This window comes from Ambystoma mexicanum, chromosome 8 (assembly GCF_040938575.1).
Source record: "Ambystoma mexicanum isolate Mex_15411 chromosome 8, UKY_AmexF1_1, whole genome shotgun sequence".
In the NCBI taxonomy this organism is placed as follows: domain Eukaryota; kingdom Metazoa; phylum Chordata; class Amphibia; order Caudata; family Ambystomatidae; genus Ambystoma; species Ambystoma mexicanum.
The window spans coordinates 675753831-675777617 of NC_090929.1; the positions used below are offsets into that span (position 1 = coordinate 675753831).

Sequence of the window (23787 nt, forward strand, 5' to 3'; positions counted from 1 at the left end):
GTGGTTATGCCACTAGAATTATTGAAGACCGCATTAGCACAATTGCACTATCCAACGCACACAGGGAAAGAGGTCCTTGCTACATGCATTGGAGAAACGTGGTTTTGCCAAATTTGAATGAACATGTGGCGGATTTGGTCACTAATTGCTCGACATGCCAGCAGGGCATACTTTGAGAGGTGTGAGAGGAGCCATACCAAAGCCTGTAGGCCCATTTCTGCACCTCCACCCGACTATGTTGATATGATCCAAGTTTGCCAAGGATACCGCTACACGATAGTGGTTGTCTACCCATTCTCTAGGTGGATCGAGGCCGGTCCCTGTTCATATGCGGACGCCCTTAGAGCGGCCAAATTCTTGGACAGGGAAGTTTCACCCGAGATGGGGCATGTGTGAGGTCCTGCGGTCCGACAACGGCCCTCACTTCGCCAATGAGCTGTTCCAACACATCACAACCCTGCTAGGCATCAAGCATAAATTCACCTGTGAGTACTACCAAGCAAATGGGGTGTGTGAACGCCTGAATGGACTCCTAAAGGAGTGCATATCAAAGACTAAGCAAAGCACCAAGAGAAATTGGTTGCACTGTATGCCCCTTGCCTTGTTTGAATTGCGCAATAAACCACGGTCCGACTACCATTTAAAGCCCCATAAGGTGGTGACAGGACGGCGCATGCATCTTCCCCTGCCTCCTCCCACAAGGGCACTGAAAGACTGAGAATAGTGCAGATGAGTTAGGACAGGAGATGTACGATTACCTTACTCCTTTGGTGGCTAATGCTTCTTTTATCTCTCGCCAGATACAGCGAATGCAGGGGCCCCAGAAGACGGCAGAGATCGACGGCGTACCACAGACCACAACCTAAAGCATTCTGTGAAAGTGGGAGATATTGTTCTGCTGTTAAACTTTATCAGGCGCTGGAACGCTCCTGGTTCTACTGGCCCCCAAGTGGTGGATACAGTGGCATACTGCGCTGTTAAGCTAAATCTCTCTGGAATCACCTACAAGACGTCAAGCCCTACAAAGTAGTGGCCTCACCTGGCAACAGAGTCCCCGTGTCCGACAGGGCCAACGTTCAGGACTTAGATGAATTACAAGTGCATGCAGACCATAACGAATTAGGAGACCCGCACACCCCATGGTGTCACAATCCTAAGCAGCAGAAGCAGCAACTGGAATACTTCTACGGATCGACTAAGGATACACTTATTTTCCTTTCTGCACACGCAGGGTCTAGGTGAATGTCGTGGGACTGTATTGTTTGGTTCACTGACGTTACCTTCCACCCATCACCCAGAAACTCTCCAAACAGTTTGTCCACTACACGAGAAGACCCAGACGATTTAGAGCACAATCCTCTGCAATATATTATATTGTTTTTGTAGAGTACTTTGCCCAAACATACCCACAACTTGACCACTGTGGGCTCCCTGTGCTGGCCACGTTACGAGAACCCTCAGTAAAGTAGGTCTGGCTGGATGCGTTTGCCTTTGCAATGTGTGATGATTTCGTTCGTGGGGCTTAAGGGCACTGACAAAACTAACACAATAACGTTCTTTTTTTGCATTTCATGCGGGTAACTTATCACCAGGCTGCAAGGATCAAGTGGATATGAAGAGATAAATAAAGAATATTATCGTTATGTTGTGCCTGTTAATTCGCAGTGGCTTGATGGGATTTATATTCTGGCATCATAGATTGTTGTTACTGCTACCGCTGTACCATTTACTAACATTCCCCCGACCCAAGCAGGTAGGACGACCATGTCATATGGATGAGAAGACACTGCTGATAAGGTAAGGAGAGGTAAGCGCAGTGTTGACACAGACATGAAGGGAGGAGGCATGTATCTCACTGACACAGCTCAAGTATCTAACAACATGTGGTACAAACATATGACAAAAGGAGGCAAGGAAACCACCTGGGAGAGCTGTTTGTTCTTTAATCCCCTACGCCACAAGTGCCTCTAGAACGTTCATAGCAACAAATACCAGCAGCAAGAGCACAGTGCCTGATGTATCTCACTTTGGTGCAAACACGAGGAAGATTCCAAGGGAAGAGAGCAACACTGAGATGGATGTCCAAAGGAACATTCCCATATGAAAATAAAGACATTGGACATGATGAACAATTACTGGCAGCTAGATGAAGCCATAAAGTACATAACGGATTGACCTGAGAAGTGAGAAACAATGACTATCACATTGAAGGAACTGTCATGTCCCTGCACAAGACCACAGATGTTAGTGTATGGACGAGTGTACACCAACGATGGACGGCAAGATGGAGTGGTGGGAAGCAAGCAACTGACACTAGCCCCATCGTCAGTGAACAAGGTGCAGGAGGAAAAGGACAAGTGCCTGAAGGAGGGGGACGCAAGTGCAAAGTTACTGACATGGGTGGAGAACGAATAATCCGCCTGAAGACAGCAGACCTGTGCTATTAGAACAGTGGCGAGGTTGAAGTTGGCGAGAACGTTGGGTGCAAGACAGTTGAACAGCTCACAGCTATGAGGGCAGGAACGGAAGTACTGATGGATTATTCCTGGGGCTGTGGATTGAAAGCATACAAGAAGCTGCTGCCGAATGGGGAGGAGTTTGCTCATTAGTACATATCAATATTCCCTCATTGGTCGTACCCAAGAAAGATGTAAAGCTCGATGAATTCCCCAAGATGGACAATAATAAAAGAAGCAAGAGATCGGTCGAGGTGACACCAACAGCCAAGACCGAGAAGACAGAGAACCGGGGAGGTCTAGATCTCCTCACAGCTATGGAAAGAAGAGTTTGTGTAAAGATAGGCAGTTCCTGTTGCACATTTATACCAGCTAACGACGAAGATAACAGAGCTCTCTCAGATGCAGTAGCCCAGCTGGCACAGATGCATTCCAAAATGGAAGATGCAGCACGAGGAACAGGGAAGTAAAAGAGCTGGCTAGCGTATATATGGTCCTGGATGCCATCATGGCTGTCAGATGGACTGAAGGTGATAGAAGGAGCCCTCGTGCTGGGAGCTGCATCAATATGTGGATCAAGATCTGCATGGCAAGATGCAAGAAAACAACAGAAGAGGCTATTGGAATGCAGATCCTGATGGATGTGAACATAGGAGGGACAAAGGATGAGATTGTTGCAGAGGGAGATAAGATCAGAGTGAAGATTGTGCAGTGTGAACTATTTCCAGCAGGATCCCTGAAGCTGGATAATCTGCATGGCCCAAAGTTCTATGAAGGGAAAGGGGTTTGGTGTAACCCCGAAGGAGTATGCGGCTACATGCCCTGGTCATTCGACAAGCACACAAAACCATTATGAACACCTTTGGGAGGAATAATGAAGACATGGCAGTCCAGAGCAAAAGGACTGTCATGTAAGGGGGGGTTCAACAGGTCAACTAGAGGGATGGGGAAGTTTCCCCCTTCGTCCCCCTCCTATAATATACATGACGTGGAAGAAGGCCAGGAGTTAACACGATCGCCCATACCATTTTGGACCAATTCCCAGTGCTCCAATGGTGGACAAGTACATTGAGAGATGCCCCCTCAGCCAGCCCTACAGGCCAGAGGCGGTACAAATTTACCCCAGAGTGGACAAGGAGCCCCAGGCAGCAACTAAAGACACCTCAATTGACAGTATTGATTAAAGCGCTAAGAAGCAATGTTGCTGACGTCGATAGAGACTTCACGACTTAGCAGCGTTAGACATGAAGCACACGTGCCATCCGCACTTCGGGACACAAACATGCACTCGAATACACGAGGAGCACATGCGTAAAGTTCTATAGTTAGAGGACGGATACATACTTTACTTTTATTATGTTGCCACTAGCTATACGCAACGCAGAAACCGCAAGAGCAAGAGATCCCGAACAGAGCTTGCACATGCTTCAACTCTTATAACCTTATGGAACCGCAGGAGCACCTATGGGACCTGATGGAACCAAGTGTGACTAACCTATGGAGAATATAGAATAGTACAAACATTGTAGAAGCCACATTATGATTTAAGAAAATTACAGCAGGCCACAGGCCTCTCAGCAAGTATCAAGCTGAGCTGACTTGAGGCTGGACAAGAGCAGAACGTGTAAAACAGGACCCGCTGCCAAGGCCACAGGATACAGATGACATTCCATCCCCTGAAAGACAGTTGCCCCAGCTGCCTTTAATGCAAATAATTCCTCATAATTCAGAGCTGCACAGCCAGGAGAAGTCGTCGAGACGTCCACGGATTTATTCTGCCCTTGTGCTGATCCCCGTTGGTTTTATTTGTAATAAACCACAGTTTGAACTTGCCGCTGACTGAGTCTTCCATTAGTCCTGTGGAAGGTGTTGGGCCTTCCAAGAATCAGCGAACTCCTAGTGGCCCTCTGGCATACCTGGGAGTTTGTACAGTAACATGGCTTTTTTTTACTGCCATTAAGGCAAAGTCAACAGGAGTATGTTCTTATATGGGGATACTGGCATATATTGGCAGAGCAGCATATACATGTTTTCTTATAGCATCATTACTGGCATTATGGCCAAAGCAAACATCAGTATTTTCTTCTGTGGGGATAGTGGCATAAATAGGTGCACCAGAATGGACATGTTTGGGCACAATCAATATGAAAATGTTGTTTACACTCGCAGAGTCCTGGCATATAGTTGGCAACAATTCTCCTGTGCATTATTGGTGATTTGATATCTAATGCACTTTATGTTTTACCATACAAAACCTATTGTAATCGGTGGCATTTTACCTAATTTATCACATAAACTGTACTGTAAAATGCACCAGTTTAACTCATTTTTTAACAAAAAAAACGGGATGGGGTAACTCCCCCCAAAAATCCCCTGGCTTTGGCCAGAGGAGGGGACGCGGGGGGGGAGGGAAGCCACCTTCCTTCCGCTGGCTCTCCTTAGTGTGTGGCCTACTTGTTACACACTTCAGGTGAGTTGGGTGAAAGAAGCACCTAATGGGCCAAAGGAAGGCGTGGACTTGGCATAGCTCTCAACCTTTCATGGCCCTTGGGCGGGTGAAAACCACTGATTTTGCAATAGGCGGGGGAAATCCCATTGATTACTATGGACGTGTAGGGAGCTTGGCGGGTGAGAGAGCTGCCTAAGTGGCAGGTGACACCTGCCAAAAGCGTGTGAGTTGAGAGGTATGGCTTGGAGAGGGGGCAGAGCAGGTGGAGGGGTCAGTAGGTTTAATGTCCAGTCTCACTAACAGTTTTCAAAGCTGCCACCCAGTCCCAAAATGTTGAGATGGAGTTAGGGTGACCAGATTTTAAAAGTAAAAAAACGGGACAGGGCAACTAACATAAAAGGTAGGACTAACTCTTGAAAGTGGCTGTCAAGGCACTACACTTCAGTAGAGGTTAGACAATAAGGAGATTTAAGTGTTACTGTTCAAATAAACACATTATAATTAATTTATCACACTCTAACACTATCTTAAATTGTAAAATGCAGCATTTCTTCTGTGTCAGATTGTGCATTCATGGCTGTCAGCTATAATCACAGACTACCAAAAACCGGGAACACTGCAGTTTCCAATGGAAACATGATGTTGAGAAAGGGGTACAGAGCACCAAAAACCAACACCGTCCAGGCAAAACCAGGACGTCTGGTCACCCTAGGTGGAGTAGATATCTGTCAGGGCCCCTAGTGGCGCCAGCCCTCAAGTTTGAAGACAACTGCTCACATGCAATAGGCTCACCTTATAGGTGGCGCCTAGCCCGAACTAAAAAGTTGAAAACGGGACTGTCCCAGTGTTTGGTACCTCAGCAATACTGTGACGAGGAAGACGGACGTGGAGAAAATGAGCCAGATGCTCTACAGCGAGTCTTCTAACAAACGGCCCGGAGATAGTAACGTTCACTTCTACAAACCCATCCTTTTTAGCAGAAACCCGGAAGCAATGACAAATCTGGCTTTTCTTGAATTTTGGCACGTTTGAAATGCCCTAAAATATGCATATTTGAAGACTAGTAGGGGAAACCTGCGCAGGTTATATTTTTGGATTGGGCGCCAGCATCGGATTATTCGTACACAGGAGACGCTGACTGCAGGGAACCTGCTTCTACTAAACACGCAACAAAAATCAAGGACATCATACTTGAGGAAAATCTGGGGTGCGGGACGCCCTTACCTCTCCTACAGCACACCTCCGAACACAACCTGTGTTCAAACCTGGCGCTGGCCAAAGCTTTCATCGCGCGGCCGCCATATTGCCAGTAAACAATACCACTACAGACGACGCTACTCACACAGATGTCATTTTTTTTACAAATGAAATGGACCGACCAGATGGACGCTACTTACATAGCGGCCATCTTGGTAGTAACGACTTTCTATGCCAGAGCCAGACTGAGGTCGTTACAAAGTAGCTCGCCTTCCACATAAACAAAAACACCCCACGAATCTGGAGGGACTGAAGAAGCAAGTTATTTCTTTGCACTACCGATTGTGACATCGACTGTAATTGCCCGACCCCTATAGATGGTGCAAAACACGTTTCAGACATTTAGATCTGTAGTTGCAGCACGTTTACGGTGCCGTGATGAGAGCGGCCAACTTTTATCAATGTGAAATTAATAAACTTCAGTTATTCGAATACGTTTCCATGATAATATCTTCCAACACTACAAATCGGTCGTCAAAAAACTCGCCACGAGTGTTTTCATATTCATATTCATATTCTTTATATAATAGCCAATTCGGAAAATCAGTTGGAGTAGTGCATCATATGGTAATGTGTCCTCTAATAAAAAGAGTATTTGTAGTTAATCTCCCTTGTATCAAACCAAAAAGAGACACACTACTGACTGTATTAAAGATGCTTTATTATTACCTCCACGTGCTCCTCAGACCATTACTTTACCTTTAAGGCTGGCTTTCATGATGGAAACCTTTCTTTAAAATTAAAACTGTTACACTCTATTGTGGGGCCAGCTGTGGGCACACGGCTGGCCTCACAGGTGCTGGGGGTGCCAGTACATTTGTGGGTTTGCCGGGATCACCCAGACTTAGGGTGGTTCCAGGGCGGGACCCTGTTAGGCCACGGGGACACGGCCTGGGTGCTGGGGGAACCACGCCAGGAGTATCTTAGATGGAGGGTGCCTGGGTTGGACCCAGGGCTCCAGGCTGGTCTGGTGGGCCCACGATGATCACACGTTGTGGGCCTGCAGGACCGTGGTCAGACCGTGTGGGCCTGCAGGCCCAAAATGAGAGACAGACACAGGACTTTCATTGTTGGAGTCTGCAGCCGTTTTGAAGCAGACGCGCTTGTTCTTCTTCTTGCTGATAGATTTTTATCCATCAGCGGTGATTTTTGGATACTGAGGCTTGAGCCTCATTACTCCATCTTCTCGGGTTGAGTATGTAGTCGTGGGTTTGTTTTCTTCTTGGTCTGTGAGGTCTTGTCACAGTAGAGCTGGTTTCACAGGGTCTTCGCAGTGATGGGCCACGGGTAGCGGTCGAAGGGGTTTGCAGTGGTGGCAGTGAGTCTTCTGATCAGAGGGTTTGGGTTCTGATCCAGTCCTTGGCAGAAGTTCTTACTCAGCTTTGCTAGATGTTCGTCCAACATCTCGATGTCCAGGTCTCTGTGAAGGTCTGCTATCCTTGTGAAGATTGGAGCTCCAGAAGATATCCGCAGGGCCTTGTTCTGGACTATCTGAAGACTCTTCCGGTGTCGCTCATGGCAGGTCATCCATGCTGGGGGGGCATACGTCAGGGTTGGTCTGACGATTGCCTTGTAGACGTTGATCTTTGTCCGGAGGGACATGGACTTGCTCTTCAGGAGTGGGTACAGCGCTGCCATCTTTCCTGTTGCCTTCTGCTGAGTATTCTCGATGTGGCTTTCCCAGTTGAGTTTGCTGTCCAGGGTCACACCGAGGTAGCGGCTGCTGCTCTCCCATTTGATGGTCTCCCCGTTGAGGCTGATGTGTGGGTGCTCCTTGATCTTCTTTCTGGTGAACAGCGTTGCGGTTGTCTTGCTGGTGTTTAGTTATATCCTCCAGTCGCTGTACCACTTCGCAATGGTATCCAATGAAGCTTGCAGGTTCTTTGCCACTTCCCTTTTCGCTGAATGACTGGGAGATGACTGCAACATTGTCTGCATACAGCGCCAGGTCGGCTTGTGGAGATCTGTCGGGATGTCGTTGGTGAAGAGGTTGAACAGGAAGGGTCCGAGGTTCGATCCCTGTGGCACGCCTGCTCGGATGGGATGTGATGAGGACATGCAGGGACTCCTTTTATTAGGTCATGACCCATCTTAAAAGGGCATGCACTCGAGGGAGTCACACCATCTTAAAAGGGCAATACACTTGGGAGGGTCACACATAACACTCCTCCTTTTTCATAACAAACAAAACAAATGTTACTGAAACATAAATGTTCCAATGCCCCCCCCCCTTTGCAATACTTCTACCACTTGGGATTTGTAGGGAAGACAAATCATAGGATAGACCGATGAGACATATAACACGTATTGATCACTCCGTATATATTCAGCAGGTGACAGTTGGGGTTGGCAAACTGCTGGTGGCATGTTGGCAGTTCTACCTTATTTCCAAGACCCTTTATTAACCTGAGGCAAGTGGATCTTCAACCTCTGAATTGACGCCATTGTAAGCTGCTGGCACCATTTAGAGCATGCCTATCAACTACGGGAGCACAGCTTCGCATCTATTTAACTGGGACCACTTTGAGCATATAATTTACATGCAGGCTCACAGCATGACAACACATGTTTACTGAGTCTTCTTCGAGCACTTGCAGGACTGCAGGAGACCAGTTCACTTTGCATCAGTGTCCGTCACTACCACAGGTCAAGGTCAGTTGATGGCACAGTTCAAAGGCTGGCAAAGCTGCACCTGGGAGCACCAGGGTCCACATCGGCGTAGTGCCTTGATGTTGGGGTAGGCAGCGGGTGCGGATAGCAGGGCGTCTAGGCTGCATGGCTGGTAGCAGGGTGTTGCTGACAGACATGTGGCTGCAGCATGGTCTATGCCACATGCAGTTTCTGGCTCCCTATGGCACACACCTCCACATTAACACAGAGCGCTTTATAAATCACTGCCTTAGGCCCAAGAACCCTGCAGGGTTTTGCCTGCCTGTTGCACACAAATAAACTCTGCAGCTGCGCACCTTTCCCTATAGCTCTGACACAGAGCTCTTTATGTCTCACATCCAATGGGCCCAGGGTCTTCTTTCCATTGCTCCGATGACAAGAGCACATCATATGGGCCTCTGCACCAGGGATCTACTAGGGAGCATATGTATTTTGCTATGCATGCTCTGACTTCAAGCACCTCATTAGTCACCGCCTCTTGGCCCGGGATTTTACTGGGGCTTTTCATTTCACCTTCACTTCAAACTCACATAGCACTTGGGCCCGAGATCTGGAGGGGGGCCGCATGCGTGTCTTTATATCGTGCCGCCTTTGAGAGCTTCTTTTTTTTCTGTTCGCTCCTATCCGGAGCGCACACAGTCACTGCCAGCGGGGACGCTGGGATCACTGTGGGGGCCATATATTAGCGTGAACATGGAGTACCACAGTACTTCACCGCCGAGGGACCTGAGGACCCACAGGGAGCAGCGGGTAATACCAGGGAGGCCGCCGGCATGGCAAAGGGTTAGCATGCCTTGCTGGTGCGTCATGGCGAAATTTCTTTTTTCTGCCGCCCGCCTGGTCTGGGATCTTTAGGAGGGCTTTGGCAGGGTGGCAGGCTGGAAGATCCCGTTGCTGCCTACAGAGCGGGTACTTGCCTTCTCTCCCCTCTTGCAGGAGACCATTATGGTTGCAGCAAAGGCTGTGCCTCCTTCCCCAAGGGGGACAGCTCACTTTCTACCCCAGGCGGGAGGAAACAAAAGGTCTAGGTGGCGGAAGTGGCAGGGACTGCGGGTAGAACCCGACACTGGCCGCACAAGCTCCCACTTCACAGAGGGCCGTGGCCAGGGAGGATCAGCCGGCAGGGCGCTGGGCATGGCATCCACTCCTCCTTGTTCATGGAGGTGGATGCCGCTTCCTTCTTTTCCATGCAGCAATAGATGCCGCTTACCTCTCATCCTCCTAGAGCGGGCGACTACACTGCAGGGGTCCTTCTCCCTTGTCGCCATTATTGTGGGGCCGGTGGTGGGAACATGGCTGGCCTCACAGGTGCTGGGGGAGCCTAGAACCCTGTTAGGTTGCCAGGGTCACCCATACGTATGCTTGTTGCAAGGCGGGACCCTGATATGCCACAGTGACAAGGCCTGGGTGCCGGAAGCATCCTAGATGAAGGGTGCCTCGGGTGGACCCAGGGCACCAGGCTCATCTGGGTGGGCCAAACCAGCAGGGACCTGCAGGACCATGTTCACACAGTGTGGGCCTGCAGGCCAGGGGTCCAGGAATGTGGACACAGTCATGGCCCATCTTAAAAGGGCAATACACTCGGGAGGGTCACACCATTTTAAAAGGGCAATATACTTGGGAGGGTTACACATAACACACTTGAATGTATAACACTTCCCTCCATAATCGGTAGTAGATTTGTCCTGTCCTGCAGGCAGGTTACTGCAACCTCTCACTGCTGGGCTTTGAGGGGAAACATTTTGGTATCCCTGCCAGTACTATACATTTCACCTTGGCAAAGGTACTGGGAAATTATGTGACAATTGTGAGAGGACTTGGTTGAGTTTTGTGCACATGCAGCTACATAGTTGCAAACGTGACCCATTCCAATCTGTTGGTGCGAATCCTGTTTTTTTCTTTACATTCTGGGACTTGTAGTTCTGCTTTTCCCATTATAAAACACTGATTATAAGTCCCATAACGCAAAGAAAAAAAACCAGGATCTTATGTCGAGACCTGAGGCTTTGTATTATGCATCAACACTTCTTTACTCAAAACCAGCAGCAAAGATTACAAATGTTTTAGCACTCAAACCCTGAAAAGACGAGATCGAGATCTGAGGACCATGAGTATCAGATTGATAGACGTGCAGAGATACGCAAAGCTATGAAATCACCTGCTAATTTGTGCCAAGGCGACATTAATTCTCAAAAGGCGATTCACTCATGCCTACGACAACCCATCGAATTTAGTGAATAATAATTAGCCACGACCGGTTGTAAGTGCCCAACCGTGTGAATTTTTATCCTGGAATACCAGAGGATACTCTCATTTATTCAACAGCTTTGATATTTCTTTGGAAAAAGTCTTCGTAATCTGTCTCCAGGAAACCTGGCTAAGTGAAGCCCCATCAAGGGATGGCTACGTCTCCCTACTAAACCCAGCCATTAAAAGTTCAAAAGGTCTCCTGACACTCATAAAAATCAATCCCTGGTGGTCAATTGTGAATACCTGCTGTCCTAATCCTTTTGTTCAAGGTGTTCTGTTGCGGACCGGAGACGATAATACAGCTTCAAGGAATCATATGCTAATCTTAAACGGATATTGTAATCCTGACAAAATTAGTACAAAGACTTTCTTAATCTCTATCACACAGTTGATCGATGAAGCCTTGACGACCTACACGAATATCTCTATAATTTTCTGTGGCAATCTGAACTGTACATGGTTCAAAATTGATCCTTCAACTCAGTGCTTTATGCCACTACGAACCAAAGAGGTAACTGCAAGAGGTCAATCATGGAGTCTTGCACTGCATAATCGAAACTGCAAAATGGTTAATGGCAATGTGAATGGAGATCAACCTCCCTGTGCAACTTGGTCAAACTTAAAATCACGGTCGATAATTGACTATTTTTGGGTATCCGAAAATCTATTCTGCCAGGACTTGAATCTGGTAGTATGTAAGATGACAAATAGTGACCATGACCTCTTGCGTTTCTCCTGTACGCTCGAGTGGACACGTTATACAACGACTTACGTAACCCCACTACTGGTCAACGCAGGGGGCAATCGACTGCGGATCAATGGTTCTCAAATCCACACTATGAGTCAACAATTATTCAATCAAAACGCTGTCCCGTCTGTTGACTACGCACCACTTCTTGTCGCCTTTATCACCATCAAAGTGTCCGACAGGGTGATGGGCATTTCACACAGGCATCTTTCGTCAACATTGATCACAACTGAAAAGAGATTAATGCGAAGAGACATAAGAGCCTTGAAAAAGTCTTCATTTATAAAGATGAGTGGCTCCGATCTCAATGCTGCAATTCGATTACGACGACAAAACTACAGGAATTGGTTGAAATCCCAAAAAATGATAATTGAACAGGACAAAGCTGAGTCAATAATGAAACAACTGATTCAAAAGAACACACGTGAAATATGGGCATTCTTGAATGCAGGAAACTCACGTCACGCTGCGTCTTTGTCAAATGAAATTGAAGCAGTCAAATGGGAGGCGCCCTTTAGGAACATTTTTTGCGCTCCCTGGAACGAACCAACCTCTGATCCACAAAGCAATCAAATCTCGTGGGACTTGCAAATCCCTGTGGATGACATCATGGTTGCAATACGAGCACTGAAAAGCTCCCACGCTGCAGGCCCTGATATGATCTCAAACATGATGTTAAAACAAAACATTGGTCAATGGTCAGTTTTCATCGAAGCTCTGTTCTCTTTATTGTCTTCTTCAATGTTGGTTCCCGAGTCCTGGCGAGAAGCAATCATCGTTCCTATATACAAGAAAGGCAGACAGGCTGATCCCAACAACTATCGCCCGATTGCCCTGCTGGATACCATCGGAAAGATCTTTGCTTCTTTCCTACGCCAAAGATTGGTCCGATGGTCTATGCAAGAACAGATCTATGAGGTCCGTCAAACTGGATTCACCAAGGGAGTCGGAGTAGAAGTTAATCTACTGATACTAAACTCATTGAAACTTGAAACCTTGAAGGCAAAAAGAAAACTATACTTGGCATTCATCGACCTACGCGGGGCCTTTGACAGCGTCAACCGAGCTAAGTTGTGGCAGAAAATGTCAAACTGGAACTGCCCTCAAAATCTGCTGCAACCAATAAAAGCCCTACACTCCAACACCGTCATACGGATACGCTTAAACAATCAGGGCGACTTATCAGAGAAAATACCCACGGAAAAAGGAGTGAAGCAGGGCTGCCCCTTGGCTGCTGAACTTTTCAAACTGTTCATTTCTGATCTCCCGATACAATTACAATCTGTTTTTTGCTTTCCGCCAAAAACCAACAACACGGAAATTCACTGTATAACTTATGCCGATGATCTTGTCTTAATGGACCTTACGCAGGTTGGCCTTCAACGGCTCTTAACCAAGCTACATGAGTACCTTAGCATGAATAATCTTGAATTAAATACAGAAAAGACTAAGGTCATGACCATTGGGGCCGCAGGAATCAAAAAGTCCTACATCTTTCAGTGGAAAATCAATGGTACTCCCCTAAGTTTGGTAAATTCCATCAGATATCTAGGGATTAAGGTCAATACATCTCTCAGAGAACACCATTGGAAGCTTGACCTCGTTAATCGAATGACGCAATTCAGTATCCAAGGCCTGAAAATAAACAACTCTTTTGGAAAATTCACGCACACCCCAGTTCTAATTTTTTATGCCCAAAAGGTTCTCCCGGCAATTACCTTTGGGTCTGAATCGGGTTGGAACATAGAACCCCAGTTTTGGCAGAAGTTAGAAGGCATATTCTGGCACCGGGTACTGAGGCTGCCACTTTACACCCGGATGAGCTCACTCCATTATGAACTTTCATTACACTCCATCCATACCTGTGTTATGTGGAAATCACTGATGGTGTTGCGAAAGATGAAATTGAATCCCTTGACCCTGTCGTATCGAATCTTTGAACAAATTCCAGGTCGTGGGAGTCCAAGTCTCCTAGACGATTGGCGATCGTCGTTAGAGGCAATCTTAGCCAATGCTAATTTAAATCTAGCCGATTTGATTTCACAACCCCAATATGTTAAAAAGAAGTTCGAGTCCTGGGGCTGGATTCAGAATTGCGACTTGCGACAGACAATGTCATCTACATTGAAATCGGGCACAAGTGAACACAAGCTCAATGTCCAGTGTCGATATTTAACAAATTGTCCATCGCGACATCATTGCAACCAATTTTTGAGGCTACGCCTAAACGTTTTGAAGACCAGGGAGATGCAATTTCGCCGGGATTTCAAGGAAGTAAACGACGATCTCTGTCGCTTTTGCAACGTCGAAATTGAAACCTTAGAACACTTAATAACTGGATGTCCTGCGATAACCTCACGGCGAATACGCCTTCTAGGAGACTTCCGACCCGTGGAATCTGATGATCAGAGTTGGTGGTCATACGCCATTGCGGGTCATAATGTCAAACTAACTTGTGCAGTAGTGGACTTCCTGGACTCTTTACATCTAAACGAGAATGCTGTCTCAAAACGAATAATAACGTGAACCTTTGCGGATTCCCTAGAATCAGAACGAGATTGTTGGTTGTAACAAATTTTCTTACTTAAATCTTTGCAATGGTAATGGAATTTTTTTTTCTAGCCTCATAAATGAAGCGATGTTTTTTTTATGACTTACTGACCAACCTGTTTGTTTATAAAAGAGGAATAAGGTCGGGAGAATCTGTCGTAACAAAAGTTCGGTGTCCTGTAAGCTTGCTTTCAGGGTTCGCTGAGCTGGTGTTTTAATAAAAAATAAAAAATAAAATGTTTTAGCATTCAGAACAAAAACATTTTAAAGAATTTTTTTTAAACATAGGCAAGAGCACCCAATCCAAAATGGCAGCAACAGGAGCATCCCTTAGCCAATCAGGTTCTGCAATACCCTATAAACTCCTCTCCAGCTAGACCCTTATCGTCTTCTTTGCTGCTTGACCAGCAGATAAGTAATCTTTCTCCTGTTTGAGCTTTGATACATTGATTCTGATATGCATTGTGAGATTATTCAGGGATACGTTGTGATTGTGTTTAGAAGGTTGTGAGCATTTACGCTTTTTCGGTTCCACTGCTCGATGACCAGGTTGCTGATTCTCTCCAGAGTGGTCCATGTGGCTTGACTTGGCTCACGCATGTGTGTATTAGGCCACAGGGGCGTCCGCACTGAATCTCGGCGTGAGCGCCCATGGGCCAGGTGCGCAGCTCACACTGTACCGCAGCACAGCTCCGCACCATTTTGCCAACACAGATATTCAGTGAAGCACGCGTGTATGGCACAGCTTCAAGTATCACCTTCACCTGCTCGGCGATTGTGCTAGTGGGGCACTGGTTATGGGCATGACTGCCGATGAGGCCTGCTCGGCTTCTGGGCTTGTGGACTCCCCTCATCCTCTCCCTCCGGGTCACAGCCTGCCCAGCCTATTCCCCTCACCCATGAAGCATAGCAGTGGCTTTCTTGGGTTGTGGGAAGGTCTCTGCTCGAGGCACTTTACTTTCACACCTCTGCACCCTCCTGTGTTAATTTGGGAATTGTTGCCTTGTTTCAGGTAGCTTTGAATAAAAGGTGGATAATGTCAGCCCCTAGGTGAAGTGAAGGGATTATGCACAAGGTTTCAGGTATGGATGGGGGTTAGTTCTTCCTAGTGCCTCCGAAGAGGGTATTGTGCCAGTTAAACATCAATCTTCAGTTAGTGGTACAAAAGTCGATGGTTAATGCCCTATGGGACCTTAACAATACTTTGGCCTCTGCCTTTGATTGCCTTATAATGGGTATATCTGATTTTCAGGCAGGGTGTGTGGCAGTGTCAAAGGTGGCTTCTGTACAGAAAAAGGCTAAATAGGACAAGTGTTTGGCCAAGACAAAACATTTTGAGGACATTAAGGAAAAAGGGGTTTCCCCCCACAAGATCCTTAGTCCACAATCCTGTAATAGATGTAGAAGTATAATTGACTCAATGGGGAGCAAGGGTAAGGATACTTCTCCCTCTGAGTCTTCCTCTTCCTTGTCAGAGGATTTGGATACCCCATCTTAGCAAAAGAAGGTAAAGAAGGAAGGCCCCAGTGATAAACAAAGGTTCTTAGAGATGTGCTTGGGGAGCCTTTCTTTGATCGTACAGATATCCAGAATTGGTGCTTGGCGGAATGGCGTCTGCTAGAGGCAGTGGGTTCCTTTATGAAACATTGGGTCAGGAAGCCTATAGGGAGGGATGACCATAATAATCTGCGGTCAGAATGTCCACGTCCTAGCCTCCCAGACAAGGTGCCACTAACGCCTGAAATTGACCAATCCATGGTAGTTTTTCTCACCAAAAAGTGGAAGGACCCAAGGAAGGGGATAGATAAGGCATTGTTGGTTTTTCAGGGTAAGTTGTTGGATTGCATTGGCCCCTTCACACACGTATTCGAAATGCTGGAAGAGAGTGTAGTCTATGACACCCACCTTGATGTGACTTTCCTGCGAGTAAGGATCCAAAGGTGCACTGCCTGCTCAGCAATTAAAATAGGGCCCTGTCCACAGAAAGGAGGAAAGCATTGTTAATGCACTTGGACCCCATGTTGGTGGATGTGGCTCCATCAGAAGCAGGGAATGCTGCCAAAGGGTTGTTGTTTGGGGATAGATCTGTTAATGCGTTAATTCCCCTTGTGCATACCTTCAAAGCACTGGATATGGCCCAAACAAACATACCGAAGGCCTTGACCCCCAAGTGTTTTTTCCAGGGCTACAAGAGGGAGTTGCCCGCTCCTATGGCCATCCCTTTCAGGGCTCCTCCTGCCCAAAGCAGTTTGCTTCCAGAAGGATGAATGTAGGATCCTTTGCTTCCAGGGGCATGCAGGAAACCTTCTTCCCTCAGCGGGGGAGTCAGTGAAAAGGTCGCTCCAGCAGAAGAGCAGGACTTTCATGTTCCGCTGAAGGTGAGCATTTTACGTTTAAATATTTCTTCTGTAAGGAACTCATGGTGGCAACAGTAAAGACAGACACAAGTGATCACAATTCAGGGGTGTTTATTAAACTGTATATGCGGGTTGGAAAAAGGGGTCTCCCTTCGCCACGTTTTGAGCACGGGACAAGGCGGGACTCCTGAGCACAGCACACGCTCCAGCTTTCCCAGCACGAGACTACAATTCCACTTTCAGCTATCTGGACCCTCAGTGGTTAAGTCTCTTTTCTACCCAAAGCCTCTTGCCTCCGAGGGCCTGATGAGTTCCAAAATAATAAACAAAAGTTCCTTTCTGCTTGTATGTTGGGTGATGTATTTTAACCCCTAGATCCCCCTCTTCCAGGCTCAGACCCTTCTTGAATGATAGCCTCCCTCCGTCGGGTTCACTACGGCTTTCCAAATCAGTTTCACTTATGGCATTCACAAATCTTAATGTCTTTTTAAACAGTTCACTGTGGACATCCCTCTGTCGGGTTTACTTTTGTCAAGACACTGTTAATTGGGACTTTAGGCTTCGCCCCTTTTCATCGGCATCCCTCAGTCAGGTTCACTCTTACCAACTTCACAGTTCCTTTTACTTTCTTTTGCTACGGGATTCACTTCCCTAGCGTTCTCAATGATTTGTCGGTCAAAGACTTTCGACTGTATGGGTAGTTTGCTAGACCCCTGTATGACCACTTTGACCTCTTCCTTGCGGCTCTCCTAGGGTCTTCTTGTATCGATAGTTTCAACGAACGTGGGATCAACCAGAGTCTCTTGAATAAGCACCCAGATGGTGCCGGATCCCTCTGCAGCTGATTTTCCCCTCTCGTATTAACAGTTCTTAGCATTTTCCTCAATTGGCTGTTTGCTACTTTTTTCCACATAGTTCGGTTTCTTCTCGGTTCCCCCCATCGACTCATCGACTGTGATGAACCGCTTAGATTTTCTTGTTTCTGGAGTCAAGTACGGCACCCCGGTTGCAGGCATCTCTTTCTGACTTGGTTATCAGCGGAGGAGGGCCCTGTGTACCGTTGACATCTGCTGCAACACACGATGGCTATTGTTCGCGGTCTTACGATTCTTTCCACTGTGTTAGTCCAAAAATATGAGGCCACTGCAGAGAAATAAAGACACACCAGTCACGAGGAACAAAATATATAAACAACAGTTTATTATCGCTTAAGCGGACCCAAGTTCGTCAATGCATGTGTACAGGCATAGAGAAGGTGAGCTAAGAAATGGGGGAGAAGGCATACTTCATACACTTGAACAATATGGTGAATTCGCACTACCATCACGTGATGAAAGTCCATGACCTGCAGATGTGGGTATTTTACCATAGCAACACATGCTGGAACACTCTGCGTCATCTCGCAGACAATTTACTCTCTGGTAACGAGAGCGGAGTGGGATGTAGGAGTATATCGTGTTCCTAGCACAAGGTAACATTCCGCACTTTACATTATCTATTTTATTTCTAAAAGGTCAGTCTGTATTTCGACTCAGTAGCTCGGTCTTTCAGAACAACATATGCCATGAATTGTGTTTCCTTTTAATCATGTAAATGCACATTCACAATTAGCTGCCAAAAGGGTAAGAGAGCCCAGGAAGACAGGAATGCACCTAATTTACAGATTAGCTACGTTCGTGTCAGTACTTCAAGCTCAGAGTTAAAGGCAATGTACTCAGCAGATTTAGCATTCCTGTGCAGGGGCATGTTTAAGGAGTTTCTGAAGCGGCAACTTTGTGAATCTTTACTGCGTTCGGAATGAAAACTCAGAAAAGAGAGCAAAATGACCAAGATGGCTTTTGGAAACCCTGATAGCGCGGTTCAATGTGTGTGCACTTAGGCCAACATTATAATACAATAATGGATGTGTTTTTACAACTGAGGCTTCGCGTGCTTGGGTCGGAAAGGGCAAGGCCGCTTCTCCCCTTGTCACCCTTTCGGTTCTCGCCACCTTTCTCCTCCTCTTGAACTGCTGTACTTGGACAGCTGAGTTGTTGTGCAGGCTGCCTTGCTCATATTGTGCTCTCGTGCTACTGTGGGGAAGGAAAAGGGCCGTCAGGTGTGTGTGATTCAGGTCAATTAGCTGACTTTGCCTGACCCTTGTGTTGGGACATGGCAGGTAAATGACTCTGGTGTTAGTCTGTCGTTTTTCATGGTGTGCAAAAGTGTTCATGTCGGGAATGGAAAGGGGGGGTACAGTGTTTGAGTATCCTACATGGTAGGTTGGGGGAAAGGTGTTATAAGAAGGGGAATACCACATCTTACCCATTGGTGTCCCACTTCCACTCGCCGAGGACCCCCCATCCAGGTGATCCTCCCTCACTGGTCCACCCCCAGGAACTGGATCCAATAGCGATGGCCGTGTCCTGGCCACCTGGATGACAGATCCCCTGAGACTAGTCAGGGACACACCTTCAGGTATCTCACACTCCGCTGGGGGAAGTTTAGCTCATTCTGTTCACAACTGGTCTGCCCTTATTATAAATGTGTGGGTCCTCCAAAGGGTGGTGGGATACCACATTGAGTTTTATTGTCCCCTCTCTTCCGTTGGGCCTGTCCTCAGCCCCATGGTGTTTCATGAATATTCTGCACTCAGTAATCGCAATCCTCAGAGCAAGGGATGTGCGGATAATAGTGTACTTGGACAATATGCTCATATTGTCTCAGGAGGAGGGGTTACTGTTGTCCAATCTCCAGACGATGATTTCCCCCCCTTCAGGAGCTGGGATTTGTCATGAACCTGGAGAAGTCTGTCCTCGTGCCTACACGATGCATCCAATTTCTAGGCTTTGTTATAGATTCTCAGCAATGTCAACTACCTCTACTACAGAAACAGATTAAGGGAATTCTGCTTCAGATCAAGTCCATTCTAAATAGGGTTTTTTTCTCTTTCAGGACCTAGCCCGAGTTTTTGAGATGTTGTCGGCCTCTATTCAGGTGATTGTCCCAGTCTCTTTGCATTACAAAGTCCTTCAGAGACTAAAGACCTATCATTTCAGAGAGGGGTCGCATATTTGCATGTGGTGAGGTTGTCCCCATATGTGACAGAGGAGTTAAAATGGTGGCATTAACACAAGGAAGCCTGGAACGGGAGAGCTATCTTCGGATTAACTCCTAATATGGTTTTAGAGGCAGCTGCCAGTTTGACAGGTTGGGAGGCAAGAAAACAGGAATTTTCTATGGGGGAAAGTAGTATGTTCAAGAACAGCCTCTCCATATCAACTTTCTGGAGTTCGTAACGGGTTCCTTCACAGGAAAAAGCTTCACAAGAGACAGAATGAATTGTTGCATTTTGATAAAAAGTGACAGTTTCTCTTCAGTACGATACATCAACCATCTGGATGAAACACAGTCAGAGAGCCTAGCAAACCTAGCAAGAGATTTATGGCATTTTTGCCTCAGTCACAGAATAACGGTACAGGCAGAATATCCCCCAAGGTTAGTCAAAACGGTGGTGGATCGGAACTCCAGATAGCTATGATATTGGAGCGATTGGAAGCTGAACAACGAAGTGTTCCTTCTTCTTTCCAATCTTTGGGGTACTTTCCACACAGATCTCTTTGCCTCTCATCTCAATTGGCAGGTCCCTCGGTTCTTCAGTTGGTGTCTGGATCCAAAGGCTATCGAGGTGGATGCGTTTCTTCAGGACTGGACACATCTTCAGTCTTATGCGTTTCACCTGTTCTCCTTGATTGAAAGGCTTCTGCTCCAGGTGCGCCGACAAAGGGCTTCACTATTTCTCCTTACTCCTTTCTGGCCATCTCAGGTGCGGTTTCCAACCCTTCTGAAACTATTAATAGATGTTCCCAGACTTTTCCTGTCATCTCCTCATCTCCTCACTGATCCTGGAGGGTGTTGCCACAAATTAATATTACAGGATCCACTTCCTCTCATGGCATTGAGGATTTCTGCGAATCCTGGGCATTTCCAGGCTTTTCAGGAGAAGCTTGTCAGGTTATCCGCGACTCATGACCTCCATCCACTCAATCTTCCTACTCATCAGTTTGGGCATGCTTTTCGAACTATTAACAATTTTTCTCAGCCATTTCTGCAGGACATATTCTGATTAAAGGTGAACCTGTTGGTGGACATTGTTTTTGTCAGGACAGCATTGTGGTCAATACGGATTAAAGTCCCTCCCAAGGTTCAGTATTCTGTTTGCTGGTATGTTAACATGGTTTTCCGTTTATTTCAATCATGGTCGTCCAATGAGGATTTGTCACTTCAACAGCACTCTGTAAAGTTAACAATGTTGTTATGTCTTGTTTCCATTAAAAGGGTGTCTGATGTCAAAGCATTAGATGTAGATAACAAAGCTTACTCTCCTGATGGGATAGCCTTTTTTTTATCACTTGCAGAACAAAGTGTATGACTACCTCGGTTTCTTACCCCTCTTTCCTGGAGGTTCAGAAACTTTGTGTGGTTCATTGTTTACCGTGCTGTGTGCGTGTATCTGCTGTATTGCTATCTCTGGTCACCTCTCAGTTGCTTATCTCCTACAGGAAACATTTTAGCGCTGTTGCCTAGCCACTTTAACTCGCTGGGTGTGATGGGTCATGAAGGGGGTTTGTTGATGTTTCCATCTTTGGGGTACACTCTGCTAGGAGAAGCAATATCCTCTGGTCAGTTTTGCTGGGTGGCAGGCTGGAACAAATTCCCTGTGCAGCTGATTGGCCTAAGGAGTCTACTTTTAAAACATGATATCATAAAAATATTCAGCATGTGGCGAATGTTACGTTGCAAAAGCTTTAATATTGCAAAATAGGAAGCCTCCAGTCTTGACTAAGATTAGCCAACCCCCCTCACTAGTGTGAGTCAGGAGTTTAGATTCTTATTAAGAGACACAGAGTTGAGTATTATCCCTCCCGCCCTCCCTCATTGTTTTTTCTTTCTTCATTGCAGTCTTCATTTGAGGAGAGGAACATGTTCATCCAAATAATGGTCAAGGTTTCTCTTGGAGTTCGCTTTCTGGGTGGATGTCGTTTCTAGTCTGGAGCGTGTTTTCAATTTCAGAGTTTTTCTCACAGCTAGAGAAGAGGATAAGAGATTAGCTGTAGAGGGGTTTATAAGGTGGTGCAGAACCTGAATGCTTAAGAGATGCTCCCATGGCCGCCATCTTGGATTGGATGCTCTTGCCTATGTTTACAAATATTTTATTTCAATTATTTTTGTTGTGAATTATAAAACATTTTGAATCTTTGCTGCTGGTTTTGAGTAAAGAAGTTTTGATACATAATACTGGCCTCAGTGTCTCTTAATAGAATTTAAACCCCACTCATGCTAACTATGCAGCTCATGGGGAGTTGTACAGATGCTCCATGTGGTCCGGTGCATCTGGATAGTGTATTGGGACAGGGACAGTGGCTGAAGTGCACAAAAAAAAGTAGTCGAACCATGTTCCCTTCTGGCCTATGGCTGTCTCTGCTCCTCAAAAACCACATTACCACGCCCCCTACCATGCGCAATACAAACCCCTAAACAAATCCGCCTGCTGTTTAAGGGAACGTTCAGTGCAGCGCACTGAAGTGCAAGTTTCAACTTCTTTCTACACTTTAATTTTAAAACTAAACCATTCCGGAATGGTTTCTTTTTAAAATAAAAGTATAGGAACAGTAAAACTTAATTTTAAAAAGTAGACAAGGATCACCCTGCTGCTTGGACGAGGTGAGAATGAATCCTGGAAGATTGATGGGATGGCGTTCCGACTCTACTTCCTGTTTTCATGGGCACTGAAAACGCACCACAGCATACATGCCGCCGTTTTGAAGCACTTTGGGGGGAGATTTTTGTCACAGAAAGCGGGAGAAATGAATTTTCCCATTGGATTGCATTGGTGTTAGAATTATTTTAGAAAGGATAAAGTAAAAAATAGCAACATTCTGTATTTATTTATTTGTTTATTTATTTATATAGAACCAGAGTTCACAGGCATCAGGAAAAATCATGAGTCTCCCAACTAAAGTGGGAGGGTTGGCATTGCAGTGTACAGCAGTTATGACAAGCCGAGCGGGTTCCACTCCGACCATGTTTTTACAGCTTTTGGAGTGCTCCATTGTTCTTCCGGGAGAAAGGAGGGGGCGGTTGCAGCCTGTTTCGAAATGGGGATAGAAACCCTGCTCCAAAGAAGTGGCTGTGATGAATAAACTTCCGAGGCACCAGTGGTCCAGGGATGAATATCGGTTTCTAAACCATCAATCAGCTCCACACCTCTATGACACCAGAAGGAATCCGAACGGATTGGGAACACAAGCAAATTATAAACCTTCTTGTCCCATTTTGGTAATGTCGATGGAACGGCAGGCTTATCTACGAAAGGTTGGGGATCGTTGGTTAGTTGAAACACAGCGAAAATATAATTATAACCCAAAGATAAAATGGACTGTCCAGTCAAGGTGGTATGAAAATATCTACTTTATTATTATCACAACAGACAGTTCTAGCAACACTACAAATTACAACCCACCCTGTAAAGGAATGCAGAGGACAGACAGATTCAAAGAAGGAAAAGGGATGTACTCTGGATACTGACATGAGGGTGGTCGGTATAGCAAATAATCGCAACAGTTCAAGGATACTTGGCTTCAGCACAAAGGGAGCAGTGGGTCTTAAAATGTCTATAGGGGCCTTCGGAGAAGGACCAGGGGGACAGAACCACAATGTACCTTATGCTTGTAGCTGCTCTTGGTGCTCGACATGGTCCAGTCGGTTTCTTGGCGCTTTGCAGCTTCTGTGACAGAGTTCAAGATGGGAGACTGCTGCAGGTATCAGGCGGCAAACATTCGGTGAGCGAAGCTGAATGGACAGCTGCAGGCTGGCCTACATGGAGGCTCGGGGTTAGGAATCGTTGTCTGAGTGCTGGTCGGCGGTTCTGAAGCACTGGTTGTGACATCTCGGATGGCTTTACGCAACTGCAGCGTAACAACAGTTAGCGTTGCAGTTGATAACAACTCGAGGGACTCCACTGGCTCGAAAATGTCCTTCAAGGCAGAGGTTGGTAGATGCTCATCGATG

General features: G+C 46.4%; 1 protein-coding gene across 2 annotated transcripts in view; it reads right to left on the reverse strand.

Moving 5' to 3' along the window:
* The window catches only part of CUEDC2 (CUE domain containing 2), a 226417-nt gene extending 220156 nt beyond the window's left edge, over positions 1 to 6261 (reverse strand). Inside the window, exon 1 of one of the 2 annotated variants that reach the window (XM_069610475.1) lies at positions 6130 to 6261. The gene's annotated coding sequence lies outside the window, so the exon portion shown is untranslated. The remainder of the gene's footprint in view (positions 1 to 6129) is intronic. The other variant, XM_069610476.1, reaches the window with a different exon arrangement.
* Positions 6262 to 23787: the final 17526 nt, after the last annotated feature.